Below are 20,267 nucleotides of genomic sequence, written 5' to 3' on the forward strand. Positions count from 1 at the left end.
AAAAACTTTTTTATGTTATATTGAACTATTTAATGGAGTTTTTATGTTATATAAAAATATTTTAAAAAGTGTTTATATAATATTAAAATATTGAAAGGAGTTTTATGTTATATTAAAATATTGAAAGGAGTTTTTCATTTTATATAAAAAAAGGAAAGGATTTTTTATGTTATATTGAACTATTTAAATCAGGTTTTATGTCATATAAAAATATGTAAAGGAGTTTTTTATTTTATATTAAAATATTGAAGGGAGTTTTTATTTTATATTAAAATATTGAAAGGAGTTTTTATGTTATATTAAACTATTAAAAAGAGTTTTTATGTCATATTAAAATATTTAAAGAATTTTTATTTATCTTATATTGAAATGTTGAAAGGAGTTTTTTATGTTATATAAAAATATTGAAAGTAGGTTTTATGTTATATTAAAATATGTAAATGAGTTTTTTTATTTTATAGTAAAATCTTGAAAGGCCTTTTTATGTTATATTGAACTATTTAAATGAGTTTTTATATCATATTAAAATATTGACAGGAGTTTTATGTTATATTAAAATATTGAAATGAGTTTTTATGTTATATTAAAATATTGAAATGAGTTTTTATGTAATATTAAACTATTTAAAGGAGGTTTTATGTAATATTAAAATATTGAAAGGATTTTTATTTATTATATATTCAAATATTGGAAGGAGTTTTTATGTAATATTAAAATATTGAAAGGAGTTTTTATGTAATATTAAAATATTGAAATGAGTTTTGTTTATGTCATATTAAAATATTGAAAGGAGTTTTTTTAATGTTTTATTGAAATATGGAAAGGTGTTTTTTATTTTATATTTAAGCATGGAAAGGAGTTTCTATGTTATATTAAAATATTGAAATGAGTTTTTATTTTATATTGAAATGATTTTTTTATGTTATATTGAACTATTTAAAGGAGTTTTTATGTTATATTAAAATATGTAAAGGAGTTTTTTCTTTTATATTAAAATATGTAAAGGAGTTTTTTCTTTTATATTAAAATATTGAAAGGAGTTTTTATCGTATATTAAAATATTGAAAGGATTTTTTTTTATCTATTTTATATTAAAATATTGAATGGATTTTTTTTTATTTTTTATTAAAATATTGAAAGGAGTTTTTTATGTTATATTGAACTATTAAAAGGAGTTTTATGTTATATTAAAATATTGTAAGGAGATTTATGTTAGATTAAAATATTGAAAGGAGATTTATGTTATATTAAAATATTGAAAGGAGTTTTTATGTTATATTAAAATATTGAAAGGAGTTTTTATGTTATATTAAAATATTTAAAGGAGTTTTTATGTCGTATTAAAATATTGAAAGGAGTTTTTTTTATTTTATATTAAAATATGGAAAGGTGTTTTTTTATTTTATATTAAAATATTGAAAAACGTTTTTTATGTTATATTGAACTATTTAAAGGAGATTTTATTTTATATTAAAATATTGAAAGGAGTTTTTATGTTATATTGAAATATTGAAAGGAGTTTTTATCGTATATTGAAATATTGAAAGGAGTTTTTATGTCATATTAAAATATTTAAAGGAGTTTTTATGTTATATTAGAATATTGAAATAAGTGTTTATGTTATATTACAATATTGAAAGGAGTTTTTATGTTCTATGAAAATATTTAAAGAATGTTTTCTTGTTATCTGTAAATATTTAAAGAAAATTATGACATCGTATCCTAAATCTTACGTTACAAGCTGATCATTCGAATTTAAATATTTGAAATTAAAAAAAAATATTTGGAGAATATTTTTTCTTTGCAATTCAAATGATTATGCATATTATTAGGAACTAACCTTATTTTTTCTTTACAAAATATAAAATTGCTAGTGACGAATTCAAGTCAAGTAGAAAAAGCATGTTTTTATACATAAAACTAAATATTTAAAATATTTTGAACTCGTTAACTTCATTACACGATACATGTTTCTCAATACTAATATATTTTGTTCAGATTTCTCAAAATTAAATGTAGAGTAGGGTTGAACACGTAAGAAAAAATATTTCCTCTCATATATTATGCGAAAACTGCATTTTAAATATAAAGTAATTCAAAAGTAAGTATAGAAAATTTAATGAAAATATGACCATTACTTGTTTTTTGCCTGATTTATTACACACGAGTATACCTACATCTTAACAATTCCGACAATATAGGAACATTATTTTAAGGCGTCGAGCAATGCAAACGCGATTTTAGTCTTTAGTTTTCATTATTCTGGTACGCTGAAAAGTGTTAAAACCAATTATTATTATTTTTTTTATAAATCTATATTCAAATGGTTTAAAGGTTATGATACTATTACGTTAAATTACAGTGACGATATGTTACACATAGTCTGGGATTTAATCTTTGGCGCACTTTGGAGGTACCTACTTTCCAATCACCACCATCATTACTAGTCATCACAACATTGTTTTACCGTCTATGTCAGTTTAATTTAGTCCTCATACTCGATTTGCATTTGGGCCTTGATATTTAGGAATTCCTTAGAAAAATCCCGATTTACTTGCTCCACGACGAGGAATTAGTTAGAACCAATGTGCACTCTAAATTTGGAAAAAAAAAAATGCCCAAGTGTAAAAATAGTTCTTTTACTCTGAGGAAAAGTAGAGCTAATTAAATATATATCAGAACAAATACTACACTTTACTCCTAGCCAAAGGTTGCATTCTTTGCTTTTTTTTTAAATCTTAGAATTCGATAATTTTATTTCTATGCGATTCTTCGTCTTTAGTTTCTTAATTCTCCGCTTCCTTTATTTTTACCTTCTTTCATTCAACTTAATTAGCTATTAGTTTTTTTTTTGTTTTTTCTTTTACGTTTGGAAAAAAAAAATCAACTTTAGCCTCAACCCGTTTTTTTTTGGCGTTTCGTTCAGCAATAATTTTTTCCTATTTTTTTCTAACATTTTTTTTTTACTTTCTTTCGCTCTTCCCCAACCTTTCAACTTTAATTTAAAATAAAAAGAGAAAAGAACGCGTTCTATCTTTTCCATATTTTTTGTTCTTTTTGGAGGAGTTGGGGTAGGCAGAGGACTTTCAGCACCTCTCCCCCTTTCCTTTCGCATCGACATATGCGGCCGCCATCTCCTCCTCCTCCAGGGCCCGTGTCCACTTCTCTCTGCCTCTCTCTCTCTCTCTCTCTCTCTCTCTCTCTCCCCTGTGGTATGCCATTGTTAAACCGCCCCACCCCCTACTTCCTCTTCTCACTCAATACCCACCCTCAGTAACATAACGCGACCAGTACAAATCACATGTTAGATGCTACACCCTAACAATGTTAACAGGCCGAGTTGATTCTATATTGGTGCTGTCACTAATTGTGAACCAGTGTGTGTGGGTGCGAGTTGATGTCACTCGCGATACAATGGCATGCTAGAAAAGCTTTACCAAATCGAGAAAGCTAAACCTAGTTGGGCACATGGTCACAAACAATAGAAGATGAAAAAAGCTGAGGGAGAAGACAACGAAATACACACAAAAAAAACTTATGTACGATATATATAAAAAAAACCCTGATATCTTAGGAAGATTTCCATCATTCCACTAATTATATTGGAAACCGGACTCGTGAAAGGGAATTAAAAAAAAAAAAACTCCCTAGCGAATATACCCAATGACCCAAGTGCAAGCGGAAAACAGACAATTACACTTAAATAGAGTAGTTAGAATCTTTAAAAGATCTCTCGGTTGGAGTGTCTTAAATAGCTGGTGAATGTCTAGTATCCAGCAGGATGTACTATCCTCAGCAAGACAAAATAAGAAAACTGAAAAAATTGGTAGAAGCAACTGACCTAATACCTACTAGAGAGAGGTTTCAAGGCGACTAAAAATCGTCCTTGAGTGGTTTCGGTTCCGCTGTACAGGTGTTTGACAGCACAAATTTATATGAGGAGCATATTTCACCCTACAGGTAAACCTTGAACTAATATTCAAAATAACGTACTTATCCCGTTTTCGATCCGGTCCTGGATATGACCTTAAACAATATACGATGGTGAGGCCCCAGCTTGCGGGCTATGGGGAGTGTGTAGCCACCCTTTATTTGCCATTGCTTCTAGGTCCACTCTGACCCGGACTGGTAGTATTTGTTAGGGTTCCAACTATAGGTTAAATAGAAACCGACTTTAAAAAAAAATATATATATTCTATTAAAAAATTGTTCTTCAAAATCACTGGATTCGGCATTAAATAACCTGAAAAGGGTTGATATGCCATAAAACAAAACCAACCAACCAACCATTTACCATCCAATTTTGCTAAACTTACGAAATAAACACGTAGATAACACAGGTAATGTATCTGACGTCCTATTGCTTTTATAGAACCTAACGGATTATTCTCTATCTGAAACCTGAAATTGTATAAATATATTTTTTTTAATTGAGAACCTTTTGTCGTTATTGAACATTTTTTTTACTGTTAGGTTCTCACTTCTAAAAGCTAAAAGATACTTGGGCATGAGGGTTAATGAGATGAAATGATTGTCAAACGAACTGCGAGTAACAATTCATTGTATGAACAAGTTGTATTTTATTTCAGCAAACGTACTTATACAGAAGTTTCTTTTATAAAAACAATGACAATAATTACAAAGTTTAGTATTTATTTTTTGTCGATCTATGATCATCTAATCTTGTTAAAAACAGTTTTGCTTACTAGAATATTCATTGTGGTGTGTGGGATAAGATTAACAGATCTTAAAAGAATGTAGCAAATTCATGACAAGTATTTTCGACATTCAAAGTTGAATACAACCAATCTGTGGAGAAGTAGTCTCGAAGTGACGTGTTCCATACACTGGCGTATTTCCTGGTATTTAAATACAATAACGTTATAAAATCATTAAGTTTGAATAGTATTTAAATACGTATTATAATAACGTTTAAAAATCATTAATTTTAACCTAATACTTAAATACGGATTATAATAATGTTTTAAAATCATTAAGTCTGATCTAGTATTATACGTATTATAATAACGTTGTAAACTTACTTTAAGAATCTTTAAAGAAGACTGCAACCACAAAATTAAAACATTTCTAAAACCATAACTTCAGGTGTATCATCAGTATTTTATACTACAGTATGTTTTAGATTGCTTTGAAGCACGCTTGCCGTGTCTCATTTTATTTCATAAAGGATATAAGCGTATTTTCATGTTATCAAACGCTTCAGGACGTGTACTTCTGTTATCATTAATCTAATGTTATAACACATTTTAAATGTAGATAAAATAGGACAAACATAAACTGGCCTGATGAAAGTTAAACACATAAACCGGGCGAATTTATCTTCACAATTAGATGCTACGACACTCCAAGGTTCATATGTTCATTATCATCTTTCACACACATTTAAAACAATGATATCTTATAATTAGTAATCTGGGGCTACCAGATCAGGCTTATTTAAAGATATCAGCTCCTTGACTTAAACGCACTAAAACATTGGTGCTATTTTGTTTCATTTTGCAATACCTAATCAAAACCAAAAATGAAACTTTTCGTTTACAAAACAACCTAAATAGACTACAAGGATAAATGTTTGAAGATATACAATTCTTGAACTATGAAAATGTTTTTTTCAAATATTACTGGATTCAGCATTAAATAACCCATAACTTATCATTATTCCATAAAGCAAAACACTCAGATGAATTAGCAAAGATGTTGATTGGTTATTAATCTAATACTGCTTAGGTAAATTATTATTTTATCATATATAAAATGCATTAAGTCGTCCGTCGAATAAACGGTACAATTTAAAATAAATACATTTTAAAAAAGGAGCATGCGCAGTTTCCGGGCACCGCCGATTTTTATCTATACTATTAAAGTTAAATGAAATTATTACTGCATCTTTTGTTGATTAAATTGTTGAGCGAAATACAGAATAATTAAAAAGCCCTCTCCACTTCATGTTAAGAAATATTTACTATTTCAGCAGGGTGTCTAAACTGCACAAGTACCTTGGAAAACGTAATACGTTCAGTTGATTTGATATTTAACAAACGGACTTTTCTTTTTTTACTTTTAAAAATTATACTAGCAGGCTACCCGGCGTTGCCCGGTCGTAAGGTACGCTTAAATATGAAATTTTAATTCATGCCGATTTCGTATTATTATGGAAACTGTTCTTTAGCGACATATTGAACCTAATATATAATAGTGAAATTAAAACCAAAAGAAACGCCGTATTGAAGTGCCATCTTCCTTACACACACACACACACACACACACACACACACACACACACACACACACACACACACACACACATATATATATATATACATGGAATTACAATTTATTTCCTTATAATATATACCAATCCTTATTTAAAAAAGTTCAATTGATTTGATATTTAACAAACGGACTTTTCTTTTTTTCGGACTTTTCTTTTTTTACTTTTAAAAATTATACTAGCAGGCTACCCGGCGTTGCCCGGTCGTAAGGTACGCTTAAATATGAGATTTTAATTCATGCCGATTTCGTATTATTATGGAAACTGTTCTTTAGCGACATATTGAACCTAATATATAATAGTGAAATTAAAACCAAAAGAAACGCCGTATTGAAGTGCCATCTTCCTTACACACACACACACACACACACACACACACACACACACACACACACACACACACACACACACACACACACACATATATATATATATACATGGAATTACAATTTATTTCCTTATAATATATACCAATCCTTATTTAAAAAAGTTCAATGTAATTACAGAGCAATATAGTGAAATGCCAACTGTATTAAAGGAACACATTGTAAGATGTTCAACATCATGAACTTGGAATGTAGATTTTTTTTCATTCATTCACTATGTATATATATATATATATATATATATATATATATATATATATATATATATATATATATTAGGCATATTTCTTTAAATAAAATAAACTTTTTTTTAATCTATTTCCGATCCTTTAAAACCTCCGAATAACAGTCTTCACTTCTGGCAGGAACTGGCTGATGTAATCATTATATTTATAATTTCTGAGTACTTTCCAATTCCTCAGGATTCATCTTAGGTATAGATTAATTTAACTCGTTTTGAACAATTTATGTACTTTTCTTTACCTCATTGGTTAATTATTTTATGTATTGATTTAATTAATTATTAATAACAATTACTTTGCAAATACTTCAGGATGTTATTACAATTGGTAAAGTATATTGTATTAATAGTAGTTTTTTAAAGTAATGCTTCTAGTATTTCAAGTTTTCACTTATTATTGGTTTGTTTAAGTATAGGTGCGTTGTCAACTAAAATCTTCCTATATTGGGACAGGAGACAAGGATGTTGATTAGTCAAGTGGTTAAATATAGCACTGTTTTCGGAGGAATGCATTGTTAATCTATTCGATAAAGTGGTGGTAGTCAAACCTATGTATATGTTTTCACCTTTATTGTCGAAGACACAGTCTCTAAAAGGGCATTTGAATTCATAAATTTAGTAATAACAAGCTATCCAGTGAAAGGGGAGGAGGTATTAGTTATAATAAGGTTAAAGGTTTAAAGTTATTATAGTAAATGATTAATCGTATTTTTTGTTAAGGTCTACGGGTTGCACATTTTTATTATTTTTGTAGAATACTTATTTATCTATGCCATAATGATAACGCATTTGTATTTCATAACAAAAATATGTGTAGTAGATATATGTGTAGATCCTGTATTATTACGGTTAATATTTTTATATTTTCTAATTTGTTCATCAATAACATGGTTTGTTCATCAATAACATGGTTTGTTCATCAATAACATGGTTGGGAAATCCAGTATTTACTAACGTTTGTTTAATATTGTCGCATTCATTTTCTAATATAGTTGGAAAGAATATAAAGTTAGCCCGGGTTAGTAAGTTGTTAATTAAAGCAGTTTTATACCGAACTCACTTAAATAAGTCGGGGTAGAAGGATTTTTATTATTCGATTTTTTTATAGGTCACCGTAGAGAATTCGTTGTTGTTGAAATCTATTAATGCATTAAGATAAGGATTTATATTGTTTTTATGTAATCCAGGAGTGAAAGCACAGAGTTATTTTCGAGAGGTGGTTGTAAGGTGTTAATATCGTTTTCATTTTCATGAATGGATGCGATAATTGACAGAGTGTAGTTCCTGGCAGAAGTCTGGAACAGTAAAAACCCCTGAATGCCAGAGCAGCTGGCATTTGTAGAGTGGCACCTGCTCCTCCTGGCATGTTTAGCTAATCAGGCGCCTCAAAATAGAACAATCCACCATCCCTGACTAATTGTAGGCTGGTCCAATGGCAATTAGCATACCACTAATTGCTACTGAATAAATATGTTGAAATTAGTTAAATGGTCCATAATGGTGGAGAGGGAAGGTAAGCACATTCTTGATTCTTGATTCTACATCTCCCCTCTCCCATCACGTGGGGGTAACGGCCTCCGAGGAGGAATGAGCTCCTCACGGCCAGGTTGATTATGTGGGAATAGCCTCGCAAGTGCCCGAGCCGACTTTGCTGGCATTGGTCTAGGAGGTTCAGGTACTTCTTCTGGAGTGATGTTCCCGCCGGGTTGCTGTGTCCGAAGGTAAAATTGAGGGTCTGGTACGACAGGGCTGTTTGTCTCTGTCACTTGGGGTATGTGAAGTGAGGCCCCTGGTAGCACGCTTGGGATGGGCTTTGGAGATGTGGGAGTCTCAAGTTTTCTGAGGAACCGCCGATTTCGCAAGGTGATTCTACCAGATCCATCAACTCTGATACGGTACTGCCGATTGGGGAGGGCTTCAATCACCCGACCAGTGATGTCCCAGAGACGGTTGTTTCTTTGTAGTACGACCAAGTCCCCACTTTGTAGTGGGCGGAGAGAATGGGCCGTACAGTTATACATCTCTATGAGCCGCGTCTTGCGCCGAGACAGGGTTATATCGCGAGACGGACCTACTGGCTAAAGCCGGCTCACTGAAATCACTTGAGCAGAATATCTGCCATGCCGAGGCATTTGAGTCCGCACTACGGGACCAGACTACAATGAGCAACACGTTGGACATATCTGCCTTCCGGATGTCTACATATCGAAAACAGAGAAGCGTCGTGCCCCCACTAAAAGGAGCCCAGACTCACGTTAGCCCCCCCCTCAAATTGCAATTACAACAACGACATGGGGTCAACACCCCATTGCAGCGGTTGTGGAAACAGTCAACATGGCACTCCGGGGTTGAAACCTCGCTACCTATCTTGCCCTGCATGGGGCCAAACATGCAGCAATTGTGGAAGATCAAACCACTTTGCCCGAGTATGCCGGTCGTTCAAGAAGGAACGCCGCAGAGCTGCTATCAAAAACGCCGAACTTGACGAGGCAGCAATGGACAGCCTGATCGCCCACATTACATTTGATCCGGCAACAAACAAGTACTCGTCCACACCAATAGAGCAAGTTACCGAAATAAAGGCAACGGTAACCCCATTTTCACCCAATCCGGACCCAAGGAAGAGAAACAACATACCTGAAAATAATAGCACCAACATGATGATATTTCCTGACAGCGGTGCCACTATATGTCTGGGTGGCACAATACACTTGAGACACATGGGCCTTACCATAGACCACCTGATCCCATCGAGGAAAGTTGTTCGAGCAGTCGGGGATTCCACTCTTGAATGTCAGAGTTGGTTGCCGGTGATGTTCAGTGTGGGGGGGGCACACAACCAAACAAGCCCTCTACATTTGTGAAAGGATAAAACGGCTTTATTTCAGCAAGGCGGCCTGCATTGATGCTGGGATATTACATAAGGAATTCCCAAACCCATTGATGGCTATGCAGTCGTTAGAAGTCGAAAATAAAGTGCAGGATACAGACAACAGGGTCAAACCCCTACCGACGCGTCCAGACAGCCTCCCTTTCCCTGCCACCGAAGCCAACATCGGCAAATTAAATGACTGGCTGTTAGAATGTTTTGCGGACACTGCATTCAAGAACGAGGGGGTATTTCCCTCCATGACTGGACCTCCAGCACACATTCACCTGAAGGAAGGGGCTATTCCAAAAGCCAGACATAACCCAATCCCGGTGCCTTACCATTTGAAATAACAGGTCAAGCAAGACCCCTGGAACGACGTGGGGAGGGGCATCATTGCTCCAGTGCCCGTCGGCACACCGACTGACTGGTGCAGTACCATGGTGATCACTGTGAAAAAGAATGGCAAGCCGAGACGAAGCATCGACTATCAGTACCTTAACAAACAGTGCAAACGGGAAACACATCATACCGAATCACCCTTTCGATGGGCATCGCAGGTACCGCCCAAGAAAAAAAAACGGTATTGGACGCCGTTGATGCATATCACTCAATCCTGTTCGTAGCGCCATGTAGAATATTGCTAGGTTGAGCCAGCTAATCCAATGAAGATGTTGTGCTGAATGGATGCGATAATTGACAGAGTGTAGTTTCTGGCAGAAGTCTGGAACAGTAAAAATCCCTGAATGCCAGAGCAGCTGGCATTTGTAGAGTGGCACCTGCCCCTCCTGGCATGTTTAGCCAATCAGGTGACTCAAAATAGAACAATCCACCATCCCTGACTAATTGTAGACTGGTCCAATGGCAATTAGCATACCACTAATTGCTACTGAATAAATATGTTGAAATTAGTTAAATGGTCCATAATAGTGGAGAGGGAAAGTAAGTTCATTCTTGATTCTTGATTCTACAATGCCCCAATTCCGAATCCGTAGAAGTAGGCGGATATCAGTGGACATTTTTCTTCCAAATCGGATATTAATAATTTTTTATGTTTAACCTATTTCAAATTGATACAAATAATTGTACAAAAAAATAAGAAAATTAAAAAGAAAAAATCATTTTTCTCATTTCGAGTTTTTTAATCAAATGAACATTCCATTATTTGCTTGATTACTAAATTTAAAAAGTTATTTTTTCATAGTATTTCCAAGTTAAATTCAGTGATGACAAAATTTTTTTTGAAATTAAATAATTCGCATGAATAACTTTCTAATTTAATTATTTTTACCGTGCAATAATTATATCAGTTTTATATATGTTTAACATTTACAAAAACATTGTTCATGACCGTTTCGGATATAAAATAAATAAAAAATCCACTGATATCAGTCGTCTGCTACGAATTCGGAATAGTGAATGACAAATAGTAAAAATAGATCAGGGAGACACCACTTATAGGACAACCCAATAAAGTGTTGTTTTCGCTTTAACAATACAAAATAATAAAATTTTATTTTGCAAATTTTCTTAAAGTGTTTTTGTCTCAACACCTGTGTCATCACGAAACAATGAAAAATAATAATTATTAAAAATATTTAATAAGGTAATATATTGTTATAATAAAAAAAACAGATTCCAACCATTGTAAAAAACATTCATGAAAAATATAATAAATTATAACATATGCAGTGTAACCCGGATATAAGATACTCGAATATAAGACAAACGGATATAAGATAGATTTTCTCTGGTGCCAAATTGGAGCCTGAGTTAATGTACAGTGTAACCTGGATATAAAAACCCAGGATATAATGTAAAACGGATATACGAGAGCTGTAAGACAGAATAATTAACAAAATAATTTTTTGGCTAACAATGTTATAAACTGAAGTCGCATTTGTTTTAGTGTTCCAAATTAATGTCGTGGAAAGTCATTAATCGAATACAAGGAACTAAATTCGACAATCATCACTCAAGTCAAAATAAAAAATTAGTTTTTTGTATTATATCTTAATAATATACTAACGATTACACACACACACACATATATATATATATATATATAATATAAAGCTGAATGTCTGTGTGTGTGTGTCTGGTCACGAATAGGCTTCTATATTGTTGACTATTTTAAAAAACTGATTACATATAATGATAGACGATATATCGAGACACAGGAATGGGAATTTTTGATCTGGCAGAACGGCGATTCATTCAAATTGTGAAGTCTGCGTTCGCGCATGGTGCACAAAGTATGGAAATAAAAAAAAATTAAAAATTTAAAAAAAAAAAGTTTACAAGTGCTTTTGATATAGATGTACATAAGAATACTTTGATAAGTATGTTTTAACTTAAATAGGGATGGTATAATTAAATTGTGGGGTCTTCGTTCGCGCCTGGCCTCCATAGAATGGAAATAGGCACACACTCTAATAAAGACTTTTCATATCTATCTGCGTAAGTATACTTTGATAATTATGTATCTGTTTGAAGAAATATGTTATAATATAATTATTGGGTGATCGTTCGCGCCTGACCTCCATAGAATGGAAATATGTCACAAAGTTTAACAAGGTTTTTAAATATAGATCCACAGAACACTGTGATAAGTGTTTTAGTCTGAACAGGAATGGTATAATAGATTCTAGGATTTATCTATTTTATTTTTACTTTCATCATATTTTGCTTTGGTGTTGATACTCCCAAATTCTCTTTACAACCCTTCCTTCTCATAAGCTATCATACTTTCATAAATCAGAGTCAATTTTCTGTAGGCTGTTTTTGAAACCAGTCAACGATGGATACGTTTGCTACTATATATATATATATATATATATATATATATATATATATATAACTATTTACTCACATAAAATTAATATACGAAAGTATAAATTTATGCGTAAACTTTAAGTATTTACTTCAAAAGTGATCAATACGTAGGTTGAGCTAGTTAGTAAGTTATAAAATATATATGGCGATTAAGCTACACTGAATATTCCGCGTTTCATCCACTTTAGGACTCTTTTATATATATATATATATATATATATATATATATATATATATATATACATGTGTGTGTATCCATGTCAATAAGATGAATGACGACGAAAAACGAAAATACAAACTAGTATGCCTTAAGTATCGATATGTTAAACGGATTGCTTTCTGAGCCTAGCTATTCAACTACGACAGGAGAAGGTTATACGTCAGAATCCGCCTATATATTTATAATTAATTTAAAAAAAACATTTCATACCGTGTGATTAAACTGAATACCTATATCTAAATATACAGCCATTCTACACATTGTAGTGAGGTTTTTTATTCAAACACTCTTGTTAAATTCTTTTTTTCTTTTTCATTCTTTTCTCTTTTCCACGCTTAAACAACAATCACCCCATTTTTTACTTTGCCAAGTCGCACTATGATGAAGCCGGATTTGTCTAGCAATTGTAATTTGCTGGGAAATTTCAGCTTGTTTTTTGTATTGTACAAATTCTTTCAGGTCATTTTTCTCATGTTTCTTGTGTGTAACTATTACGAGACCAAATTGGTCATATTGTCCGATTAATCATTGCGGGGGAGACTGAGTTGAAGGGGAAAGGCTATGGGAGCATCAGTCTACATTTTTGATGTACGTTGTTCGTCTGCATATGCGCAGGAGCTGTGTAATTCCGTATTAAGTTGCCTCCCTTAGGAGCGCTGAATAAGTCACAATGTAGGTTTTCAATGTTGGAAACATCCAGTTTCCCTAAAGGGGTACTATAGATTGGGACAAATATAAAAATTATCTCATTAAGGATGTCTCATTCACTAGTTGTGAACGGTAAAGATGAAGTGTTATAGCAGAACAGATACACCACTTTCAAGTATCATTCGCGCAAAATATAAGAATTTTATTTTTGTACAAATTAGGAACAAAGCTATTCAAAAATTTAGGGAAATGGATGTCCTTGGTTATCCTTGTTCATAATTATTGAAAATGTCTATCATAATTTTAAGTAAAACCACCAGTCACTATAATACCATATTTACTCCAGGAAGCGTCATACAAAATAATAAAACATTTTATTGTTCATGAATATTAACAAGTACATACGTACTAATCCATCACGCACTAACTTGACATAATCAAAAGGCTAAAAGTCAGTAGTTCAAATTTTTATTTTTGTAATCAACGCTAATATATTTTGTGGATATGTGTTTGTTTGTCCATTAATCATTTTTAGCCTATTAGATCTAGGAACCTGCAACTTGGTAATAATTGTTTTCCAGTTATGTGGAGTATTTTAATAGGCAACCTTAACCTCTCATAGAGGTCGATAGAAAATACTAAGGAAGGTGCACCTTTATAGGATTAGTAACTTACACGTCAAAATACATCATGACGGACGTAATCCCGTGGCACTTAGTGTATCAATTGTCTGGGTTCTGGATATCTCCAGGATCATCCTCAAATACATAGAACTATTACACAATTAATTTTGTATGCGGGAGTAATCTCAATTTTAAAATTTTATTTTTAATGCGGGGAAATTTGTTTGGATATTTTCTTTTTGTTACAAAGACTTCCAATGGTGACCATTTGGGAATACTATGCACTGTATATATTTAGGTATATCGGTATGTATAATACCTCATAGAGGTGAAAGTTCTGAGCTTGCACAGTTCCTGACCACTCTTTGGCACTGCGTAGCATGTCATATATTCCAGGTTACCATACCCTTTCATTATTTTTAATGTTGCAGAGTTGATCTCCGGGTTGCGTCGATTGCTTGGAAACCTGGGTAGAAAGTATTAGTCAAGAATCCGTTCTTGACAATCAGCCCGATAAGTGAGGGGCAAGTACCCACGGACAGACACATCAGCTGGGTATTACCTACGAGGTCCACCCTCCCAAGCTTTGCCATCCGACTTTCGGGTAGAGCAAATTTATTGCTTGTTGCCTTTGATACCCCTACCGGGGAAGTCCGACAGGGATGAACAGGAACATTTTGCTAGGTCTGAGTGCTTCTGTTTTACGGTGCTGGCTTGACATCCCCACATTCTGACCTTGTGTCTCATCATACTAAGGTGAGAAGCAACTCTATATCTACCATACAGAGGGTAGTTAGAGCTCCCCAACCATGCGAAAGGCAATACAATCTATATAAGAGAAGACACATCTGATGAAAACAAAAGCCAAATAGAAAGATTCCGTTAGCCCTGTAACACAAACATTTAGTGATAATGATACCAGATTAGACATCCTCTTCTAATTAGCCATATGTAAGTACGGCTTAGAAAACTGCCATAAAACACATTTCTAACCGGAGATAGCGAAACTTAAAATAAATCCCTCGGTTTCAAAAGCAAGCTACGATTTCCGCGAGTTTTGTTACACTTTCATCTGAAATCGATGCCTCCGTTCAGTCTCAACGGTAATTGTGAAATAAGAGTTACGCAATCACTAGCACCACTTCTTCTGAATTAGCACTGTTTGAATCATGGGGTAAGGAGAAGACCAGGACGATTGGAAACAATACCGAGATGAGTAGAGAGCATATAGAGCACCTACAATTCCCAGATGATCATCCATTTAAGTACTGACCAGGGTGAACGTTGCTTACCTTCGATGATCTAATGGAAATCGGTGTGTCAATAATTATGCTGGGGTAAAATACTTTAGTTTAATGTTTCTTTGGAGAAACTATACAAATGTAAAATGCTCTATGGTTATGTGACGGATTAAAAGATGGGCAAGAACAAGGAGAAAGAACTTGATAATTTCGTAATTAAAATAATATATAATCATTTAAAATCTGATTTTTATATTATGTATGACAAAAGATATTTGATGCATGCAATAATTTGAGAGATACATGTATGTGAACATTTGTATGGACACATACTATATTGCAATATTTTGATACATAATGGGGGTATAATCCTTAAAAGTTGAGCGATTCTATTTATAAACGCTTTCGATAGGAACTGGCGAATCAAATCGAACCACGTTCTGCTATCAATGAATCAAAAACCATAATTGCTCCATAAAAATTACATCTTTTAGCAGTCCAGCACATAATTTTCTCGTGTCACCACGAGAATGATCTTTTGCTTTTTGGTTGTAAAATTACAAAGTCAAGCACCTATACAGAACAGCTACCCAATAGAAAATATTAATTTCCAGGACTTGTGTAGAATAGCTACACGTCAGAAACTTCTGAAATGAAATATGACTTCTAATTCTAAGTAATTGAAAACTTGCTACAGATTATCAACTATTCTTACAGAGTGTTCTAACAGTTATATCTATTATTTTCTCAAGTTAGTTTTCTCAAAAAAACCTCTTAGTCAAAATGTGATTCTATCAGATTTTAATGAGGTTTGAATCGTGCTAATTGCATTAAATTAAGCAGTCTCAATTTTTACATTTCAATTAGTCAATGATCTCAGATTGCGTTTAATGTTAAACAACGTTTAACATTTCTGACTTATTTCAGTAATCTAAGCTGAACTTTTTTTAAACGTACATTGCTCTTAATTACTTCCAGTCTCTTTACATCGTAAACGATTTAAATCTATTTTAGTATTCCGAGCCGTTCTTATATCGTGTACTCTTGGAACTGTAGAAGAGTTAATTATATATGTCAAAAACCTACTAAATTTCTATGCTAGATTTCGATTTTAACCGATAATGAATTACGCAATAACGTCTGCAATTATAATACAAATAATAAAATAATAATCTGATTGGTTAACAAAAATGAATTTGATTCCGCAGTTTAGCAAAACTAGATAATTCAGTGTAAACTCAAACCGTTGAATTCAAATATAAACAAAATTTTATCAAATTAGGTCGAATTTGGCAGCTTTCGAAATTAATACTTTTTTTGTATTCATTTATTGTATGACACACGGGTCGTTTAATATTTTATACGTATAAGCAAGTTGTCGCTATTTATAATAGAGTTATTAGCTTTTATATGAATTATATCAAGTTAAATTGTATAATTTTCACCATTACTCTAGGGATTGTATTAGTATGAACAGATCTTTCGCATTTGAGATACGTTTTCAAAATGATATCTCTGCTTGCATGAAAGGCGATATCTAGTTTATATACTTCATTCAGCTCAATGTACATTTCGCTTTAAATCTCATTTATAAATATCTTTTAACTCTTTAATTTAATTCATTTCTTGCAGCTACCCAGAGCGACTATTATTCATGAAACAAGACAATGAAAGTAGAAAACATCAAACTGGGCATTTTTTTAAATAGCCCAATCGTGTTCTCTTATATATGTTGTTAATTACTTTGTGTAAAACAGTGTGGAAATTGGCAATTTAATTTTTTTATATTTTGAAGTGATAATTGAAGATAAGGGCAAATAGTATGCAAAACCTGAAAGGAAGGAAGTTGAGATAGTGCACTAAAATTTATAGACATGGTTTATCATTTGACGTGCCAATGATTTGTATGGGGAAGAAAAAACATTATGATGGCTATTTTTTGTGCCAATTTGAAACGTGTACACACAATTATTCCTAAAATATCTGTTCCTAATATGCAATATATAATTAATTACGATTAATATTTGCTGTTGGGCAAAATGTTTGAGTTGATACCAATATGTTAAAGGAAAAAAATTATATATTTTTCAATTTTGCTGAAAAACATTTAAACAATGAAGTAATTCAATTTTCGGTATACCAAAAATCTTACTTGATGAAGTAAAATGCGCCATGATTTTCCCATAACGAAACATCACTAAATAATTACCTGAAAACAAAATATGTTTACCAGTATTATCAATCAATCACACAATTTTGCGTAATAAAGCAATTTAGCAATTTTACATAATAAAGGTAAACGTGTGTTCACCATGAAACACCACCAGCAGTTTTCATACCAAAGTTACCTCACACGATAAAGTTTCTTCTCACATATATTCACCCTAAACAAGGTGTCTTGTCACTGAAACGTAAGTAGATATTGCGAATTAAAGGAAAGATTTATAGTAGAGATCTTAAGTAAGATTTGCAGCGAGATGTCAGTTCAAATCAAATTTCAATTTCTACACGTTTATGCACTCCGGGAAATAGGAGAAAAGAGGAAATTTCGAAAGCAAATAGGTAAAAAAAAGAAGTGATTAAAGTAGAAAGCTTTCTAGCATTCAGGGATATCTTTAATTAACAAAAAGTTGATTCTGCTTCCTTTTAAAAAGGTTCGTAAAACTTATAAAATAGTGAATTGTGCTCATCTCAAAATGTCCCTCAATATGCACACTTAGTGCCAAAAAAATTGACACATAATTTAAAATCTACATAAGAATGATACGTAAACATAGAGAATTGCACTTATTTTTCCAAATCAGTTCAGGTAAATGTATGGTCGAAATTGGATTTTCCAACTTAATTTGTACTTTTATTTATATCATCTAAAATCAGCTTTGCTTCATCCGATTTAATACAACTTCCAGATTCCAGAATGATACATGCAATTAATCATAACGATTTTCCTAATACAAATCCTGCCTTGATAGAGTTCAAAATAGACTTCGTGGCCTGGTGGGAGATATCCTTTTCTCTTCGCTGCAACCTCACAGAAGAGATGTTGCGAGTTTGTCTCTGCTTTATCGTTATTTTCATGGAAAGTGTTCGAATGAGCTTCAATCTATGCCCCCTCGCCATACTTTCACAAGAAACACTAGACTAGCTGAAAACATCATCAATAATTTTCCCCACTCTTTATCTGTACCTAAACCTAAACATAGATTCCATGATCAAAGCTTCTTTCTTAGAACTGCACGCCTGTGGAATTGTCTTCCGTTTTCCTGCTTTCCAGCTGTCTATAATATGGTTGTCTTCAAGTCCAACGTGAACAAGTTTCTGATGAGCCGTTCCACTTAAGTTAACAAATTTACCGAACTTCCATTACTATCGATTACTATATTGTCCTTTTGACTACTCTACACTCTTTAACCCTTATCCTTGAGTGGCCTATCGGCCTTGATAAGTGGTGACGCCTATGTAAAAAAAAGAAAGAAACGCATGATCGATTTTAATCCTGTTTTTCTATAGGAAACGTCACGAAATGCTAAATCTTAGACATAGAACCAGACGGTGTCTTCAAAAATCTTCTTTTTCACCCAAAAGGAAAACGAATAATATTATATTTGATATAAAGGCAATTAAATATTTCTATACGAACAAGTATGTGATAAGAATTATGTTTTATGTACTATAACTAACCTGGGTACCCGGGGTTGCCCGGATGTTTGGAAGTGTGTGTTGAGCAAAAAAAAAAAAGTGCAGTAGCTGGCAGGATCCAATCCGTACCGCGAAGGAGGAAAAGAACGTCCCCCCCCGAAAAAAACGTGAAGTCTTTGCCGTTGCGTCTATCGCCAAACCGGAAGTGGCGAAAGTTTAAATCAAGGCTAGTCAATCGAAAAGAGGGGATGTCTTTCGAAAATATCGGGAAAAAAAGCGACACCTCCCTGTAGAAAAGTGATCAGTTAAGGGTGAAGAAATTAATGTTTTTAACCAATTTTTCGATATTGATCGTCCGAAGGGTCAGCTTCAAAGGGGTACTGATCTCGTAAAAATCCGTCTCCTCTGTCGAAACTTTTAGGCAAACATACAATACATGTACATACATACATACATACATACATACATACATATAAACAGACAGGTGAGATTTATATTATAGATAAAGATCGTGTTTTGGTTTAAAAGTTTAAGTGACACATACTGGTCAGAAATGACCCCTAACGAAAGTCACGAAACCACGTATCTTCAAGTATAGAAAGACTGTATAGACTGTTATCCCAAACGGGAGGGGGGAGGCGACTGCGTACAATGTAATTAGGTGTAGCGGTACGCTTTATCTGTCTCTCCTTCTCTTACGCATAAGTAATTATCTTGTCTGACTGTTTTCTTTGTAAGAATTCCGTGTTTATAAACATCAACACCAGTGTGAGTTGATCAGCAGACGAATAGAATCGACGTTCACGACAACATGGCTACATACTGTTTTCTACACGCATTGGTAATGAAAAAAATCCGAATAAAAAAATGAAACATTCGAAAATGTAATGAACATTAAAAGTATGTCCAATAAAAGAATTCAGTTTATTATTATAAAACGTAAAACCAGAACAAACGTAATATACAGCTTTAGTCAACATGGTGAAGTACAAATAAAAACTGGAAATCATAATTTAAACTTTCAAGGTTAAGAATTGTGGAGTAAACATTAATAAATCTTTTATTAACAACAATTAATATTTCACCTCCTTTTGACTCTATAAAAGCTTTTATTCCCTTTTGTATATTATTGGCTAAATTGTTGCAGGTGGTTGGATCTATTTTCTGCCACTTTTAGCGAAGTTTGGCCTCTAATTCTTTTTTATGAACATTTTTGCATTCTCACACTTTTCCCTAGATGGGCCACAAAGATTCAATGGAATTTAGTTCTAGG

Source organism: Euprymna scolopes, chromosome 3 (genome assembly GCF_053919585.1).
Source record: "Euprymna scolopes isolate OS-2025 chromosome 3, ASM5391958v1, whole genome shotgun sequence".
Lineage (NCBI taxonomy): Eukaryota > Metazoa > Mollusca > Cephalopoda > Sepiida > Sepiolidae > Euprymna > Euprymna scolopes.